Raw genomic sequence first — 6,000 nt, forward strand, 5'->3', positions numbered from 1 at the left:
AATTGGCGCAGCAGGCAGCCCAAACCTGGCCCTATAATGAGAGGTCCCTGCTCTGGGCACCACGCCAGCCCAGGCTAGGGGTGCAGAGATGCGCATGCTCTGCAGCTCCCACCTTTAGGGATAAGGAAAAGGGCCCCCTCCTCCAGCTCCCTGCCACGGTTCAGGCCTGGCCACCTCCACACTTCATCGGACAGTGATGGCCATGCTACCCTGTCCTGTCACCCAAGCCCACCAGCACACCTCAGCAGAGGGATCTTCATAAGAGTGTGGGTGCAACTCTCCCACTCAAACCTGGTCCTTGGCTCCTCACTGCCTGCAGAAAGAAACGTCAACTCTGGCTTGGGCCTCAAGACCTTCTGTGAACTTGACCCTCTGGCCTCTCCTCTCTCCATGGCCCACTGTGGCTCCAGCTGCCAGCATTTCCCCAAATCCTCTGGGCTTTTCTATACCTCTATGCCTTTGCTCATCCAGTTCCCACTGCCAGGAATACCTTTCCTCTCCCACCTGTCAGACTCCTACTCATCCTTCAAAACCCAGCTCAAACGTCACTGCCATGTCATGCGTGGCAGCCCCTCTCCCCTCTGTGTTTCCTCGTCTGGTTCACACCTCTATCACAGAATTTGTGGAAAGGCCATCCATGTATTCAAAAGCCTGCCACTAGACCCAAGCACCTTTAGGGATGGCTGTGGCTTTGTATGCCCCTCTATGCTTAGCACAGCGCAGGAGCCCAGTGAATGCTGGCTAAGTGAATGATAATGTCCACAATCCTTGCCATGACCTACAGGTCTGGCGTGATCCAGCCTCTGGTCTCATCTCCAGCCCTCTCCCCCACCACTCTCTGTGCTCCACCCCAGTGGCCTCTTTTGGTTCCTCAAGCCCACCCTGCTTTTCCCTCCTTCAACTTTTGTATTAGTCCGTTTCTGTTGCTTATAAGAAAATACACGGAACTGGGTAATTTATAAGAAAATGAAATTTATTGCTTACAGTTGTGGAGGGTAGGAAGCCCAAAGTCCAGGGAACACTTACGGTGAGGGTCTTGGTGGTGGCAACAGTGACCCAGCAGTCTCACATTGTAAGATGGTGGAAGCAAAGAGACTAACCACCTCGTTCATTCTTCTTTTATAGCTCTCCAAACCACACCCCTGACCACCAGTTTTAGTCCATTCACGACAGAGAGGTCCTACAACCTAATCACCTCTTCAAGGCTTCACCTTTCAATTGCCACAATAGGATTTCCCACCCTCAACAGTTACAGCAGGGATTTAAGCTTCAGTGAAGTTGTGGGGGGCGGGGGTGGCATCCAGTCTACGGCAGCCTTCCCACCAGCCCCATGAGTTGGGCCCTTTGGCCTGGAGAGCTTTCTGCCTTTTCCTCAACTACTGCCCACTTGTTCCAGAGGCTCACTTCAGTGGTGCTGCCCCGGGACAGCCCTCGCAGTGCCCCCATGGGGGTAGCACCACGTGCATGTCTCCTCCGCACCAGGCACAGCACCTGCACACAGCAGGCGGGCAGCACATGCACATGCATCCATACGAAATGAGGGACGGCAGTTAAAGATGGAACTCAGCGGAATTCAGACCCGCGATCCTCCATGTAGCATACTCCTTCCTGGGCTCCTAGACTGTGCACGCAAACCACCTTTGTGCTCCTCTTGTACGTTATTTAGGTCATATTTTTCTTTAAGTAAATTCACTTTTTTACTTAGTCTCCTTCTGAGTATTAATGAACATGAAATCATGGTTGGATATTTTGTTGTATTTTTTCTGATACACATTTTAATTTATGACTATTGACTTAGAAACTGTTCATCTAGGTAGCGCCTAAAATCCTCTTGTATAGCTAGCTGCTCCCACTTTGGGAACCACTGTTCCATCCTGTATGATTTTGGGAGTGTCATCCCCTGCGGGGTTGTCTTTGGAATAGTCTCTTTCTGCAGGTGAGCAAAATGCATGCATTCCTTTTGCTGTTAATCTCTTGATGGGGTAGAAGCTCAAACCCCAGCACATCTCAACCAAAACAGCCTTTCTATGGTTTATATATTTCTGTGGGTTTTGAAACAAAAGTTCTAAACTTTTTTTTTTTTTTTTTTTTTAAAGATGACCGGTAAGGGGATCTTAACCCTTGACTTGGTGTTGTCAGCACCACGCTCAGCCAGTGAGCGAACCGGCCATCCCTATATGGGATCCGAACCCGTGGCCTTGGTGTTATCAGCACCGCTCTCTCCCGAGTGAGCCACGGGCCAGCCCAAAAGTTCTAAACTTAAACACACACACACACATTAAGGTTGACAAGGATTGTGCTAGGACACATTTAAGGTATGGCCACACGTGTAGAGAAGGTAACAACTGAATGGCAAAAGGAAGCTTTGTCTCAGAATGAAAACATCAGGAGCCTAGAAGGGGCTGTAGCTGGCCGGGGGGGCCGAGGACCAGCAGTCAGGTAATCTGCTATGTGATCCAGGCTCCATCCCAGACCACTGGGTCCTTGGTAGGTCCCAGCCCATCCTCACTCAGTGTCCCCACCTGCGACCTGTGGAGCTGGGCAGGCTGGGAGCTAAGGATCAACCTGAAGCCCATCTGAAGGAGCAGTGAGTGAGGGGTGAGGAACAAGCTGGGGCCCCGGCACAGGGCACACTCCAGCCCCGCTCAGGCCCCTGGCCTTCTCCCAGGCTGCTGAGGCCTCAGCTCACAGCTGCATCAAGCTGGGCCTGGGCCAGTCCCCAGGGTGCTTCCTCTGGGAGCCCTGGACATTGTCCACCCTGTGAGAAACTGAGGCCTCTATGGCAAGTCGGCTCCCACCAGTCTTTCCAGCCCAATGCAGGGCACTCAGAAGGAAAGAGCAGAGGGACCCTCGTGGGGTGTGGGGAAGTACACCAGCCATGGAGTGGGCTATGCTGGGCTGCAGATCCTGCTTGGCAATTCCCATCTGTGAAACTAAGCATCAACTATGTGCCCCACCAGGATAATCACCCCCATTTGGCAGACAAGAAAATCGAGGCACAGAGAGGTTAAGTGACTTGCCCAGAGTCACACAGCTAGGTAGTGGCAGGTTCTATAGACTTAACTACACATACCACCTAAAAGTGTCCTCCCATAGAGCCCCTACATCTTCTGCTGTTAAAGACCACAGGAGGAGACACACACCCTTTTAGCCAGACCAGGACCAGGAGCTGGGGGCAGCACTGGCCTGTGGAGAACCTTGGCCCTGCCTCCAAGGGTGTGATTGGGGCCACTGTAAAGCCTCTGGTGATAGGCGCCCAGCGTTGGGCCCTGGTGGGGGGTGGGTGGCTGCCAGCCAACGTGGATGAGGGCACCTAGGGGCCTCAGCGTGAGCAGCTGGCATACCGTCCATACCATCCCTCTGGGACTCTCGAAAAGCCCCCAGCATGGGGTCCCAGATCTTCTACCAGAATCACAAACCCAGGAACTGGGCCCAATTCCAATACCTGAGCCCCTTTCCACTTGGGGACCCCCATCTATCTCCTCAGAATGCCTAGCAATACAATTCTTGAAGCAAAGGGGTTAGGATTTGGCTTAAGGTTTGACTCCCCAGAAGGCTGTGCGGGAAGCACAGGGCAGGAGGCTGGGCTGCCTCAAACAGTGGAGGCTGTTTCCCCGTCTGTGAAATGGTAGCGGCTCTCTGGACAGCCTCCTTACACTCAGAGTCTGGCCATGACTGCACGGTTCCATAGGGAGGTGGGCTAGAGTGCACCAGGCGCGGCCCAGGACGCCAGCCCCCCGGAGAGAGCGGGTCAGTGCGCTCCCCTCCCCAGCTCCCTGCACCCAGTGGGGGCCGCCGGACTTCCTACAGAACGGAGGCCCATCCCCCTTCCTCTCGGCCACTCCCACCGCACGTGTCTGCCTCTCCTCAAAACAGATGATTTGAGGGGCATCTGGTGCAAGCCTCCCCTTTCACAGGTGAATTAACTGAGGCCCAGGGCATTTTGAGACTCAGGGACTAAGCCACAATCAGACCTTAGGTCTGACTGAGACCAAAGCTCTGATCACCCAAACACATGGCCTCGGGTGTGGTCCTGGGGCTGGGGTGCCGGGAAGAGAGGGATTCCAAGTCACAAAATCCCAAGGCTCAGTCCACCGGGGCTCTCCCCGCCTGTTGCACTGCTGGTGGGTTTGGAGGTGTCCGACCCCACTGGTCGCATCTGGGGGACCTCTCCGCCGAGCAAGAGCGGGCCGCAGTGAGAACCTTGATCTGCCTCGGCCGCCCCTCAGAAAGCTCCATAATCCCTAAACCTCGGTTCCCGCGTCTGGGAAACCTGCTTCTTGACGGGGTGTTGGAGGATCCCCGGATACCACGATCGTAAAACGGGCGTTTAAACCCGAGTTCTCTTCCCTCTTCACCGAGGGCTGGGGTGGAGGGCTTCCGACGGAAGCAAAATGTCCGAGGTGGGCGAAGGGGCCTCGGACCCCTCCTTTGGGGTCCCCACCTGGACCCCTCCTCTTCTGGGAGGAGGCCCCAAAGGCTGGCCGGGATTTCCTCTCATCTTTGCCCGCACCCCACCCCCTACGGGACGGAGCTCCCGGCTGCAGCGCCTTTCGTCCCCACACCTCCTGCCCCTCTCTCCAGGGTCCGGCTGCCCCCTCCTCAAGCTGGAAGCCACCTCCCCAAGTGGGAGGCCCTCCGACCCGCTGAGAGGACCGCTGGGGCCAGAAGAATTCCTCGTGCTCCCTGGCCCTCAGTTTACCCATCTGCGAAGGGGGGCGTCGGCAGCAGATGTCTGGCCCTCTGCACACGCAGTGCATCAAGGTCCCTTGCTCCCTCGGGCCACCGCCCACCCTACTGTCCCGCAGCCCCCAGCCGAACCCCGCAGCCCCTGTCCCACCGCGTTCCACTTGCCTGGGGCCTCCAGGCGCGCCACCCCTGCGGGCTCCCAGCCTCCGGCCCAGGCACCGAGCGCGGGACGACGTGCGGGCGGCCACCGTCACTGCCCCACCAGGACTGGACTCCTCCTTTCCCGTCTTTTCAAAAGGAAGTAACCTGACCCGACCACTACTCCTCCCGGATTAACCCTGAGCACGCCGTCCGCCCGCAGCTCCGCCCGGACTCCTCCCTGGCCCGCCCGCCCGCCCGCGTGCTCCCCGGAGTCCCCCCGGGGCTGGGGGTGGGGAGGCCGCTCCTCCGACGGCCCGTCCCGTACGCAGGGCCTGGGATCGTTCTAGGGCTCCTAGTCTCCTGCTCCCTCTGCTCCCCCGCGACGGGGTCCCCCTGTCGCCGCAGCCCCTGGACCCCGCCCCTCCACATCTGGACAGCATCTGTCACTGGGGGAGGGGCACAGAGCCTCGCCCTTCGCGTCCCGCGGAGAGCCTCGCTCATCCAGAAAAAGAAACCGCGCATCCCCCAGAGACGGGTGCTTCAGATCAGTGAATTTCTCACCAGGGCGTAATTTAACTTTCTTGACGACTGGGGCTCGTTGCTAGGAGACAAGGGAGCAGCAGAAAAGGACCGGAGTGCGAAGTATGCGCCTCTCCCTCTGGCTTCTGCTTCCAGAGGCTGTGCGGCCATGGGCAGAGCACTTCCCCTCTCTGGGCATCTTTTGATTGGGCAGTACCAGACGGTATTTGTATTAGTTTCCGATGGCTGCTGTAACAAATTAACGGAAACTTAAAACAACACAAATTTATTATCCCACAGTTCTGTAAATCAGAAGTCCAACATGGGTCTCACTGGACTGAAAATGTTTTTGGTGGGATGCATTCCTCCTGGAGACTCCAAAGGAGCTGCACTTGTTTGCCTTTTCTAGCTTCTAGAGGCTGCCCACATTCCTTGGCTCGTGGCCCCTCTCCGTCTTCAAAGCCAGCAGTAGCCTGCCCGGTTTCTCTCTCATTTCTCACTCTGACACTGACTATTCTGCCTCTTGCTTCTACTGTTAAGCACCCTTGTGATTACGTTTGGTCTACCCAGATAATCCAGGATAATCTCCCTATTTTAAGTCAACTGATTAGCAATTTTAATTCCATCTGCACTTTAATTCCCCTTTGCCAC

This window comes from Galeopterus variegatus, unplaced genomic scaffold (genome assembly GCF_000696425.1).
Source record: "Galeopterus variegatus unplaced genomic scaffold, G_variegatus-3.0.2 Scaffold14, whole genome shotgun sequence".
NCBI classification, from domain to species: Eukaryota; Metazoa; Chordata; class Mammalia; order Dermoptera; family Cynocephalidae; genus Galeopterus; species Galeopterus variegatus.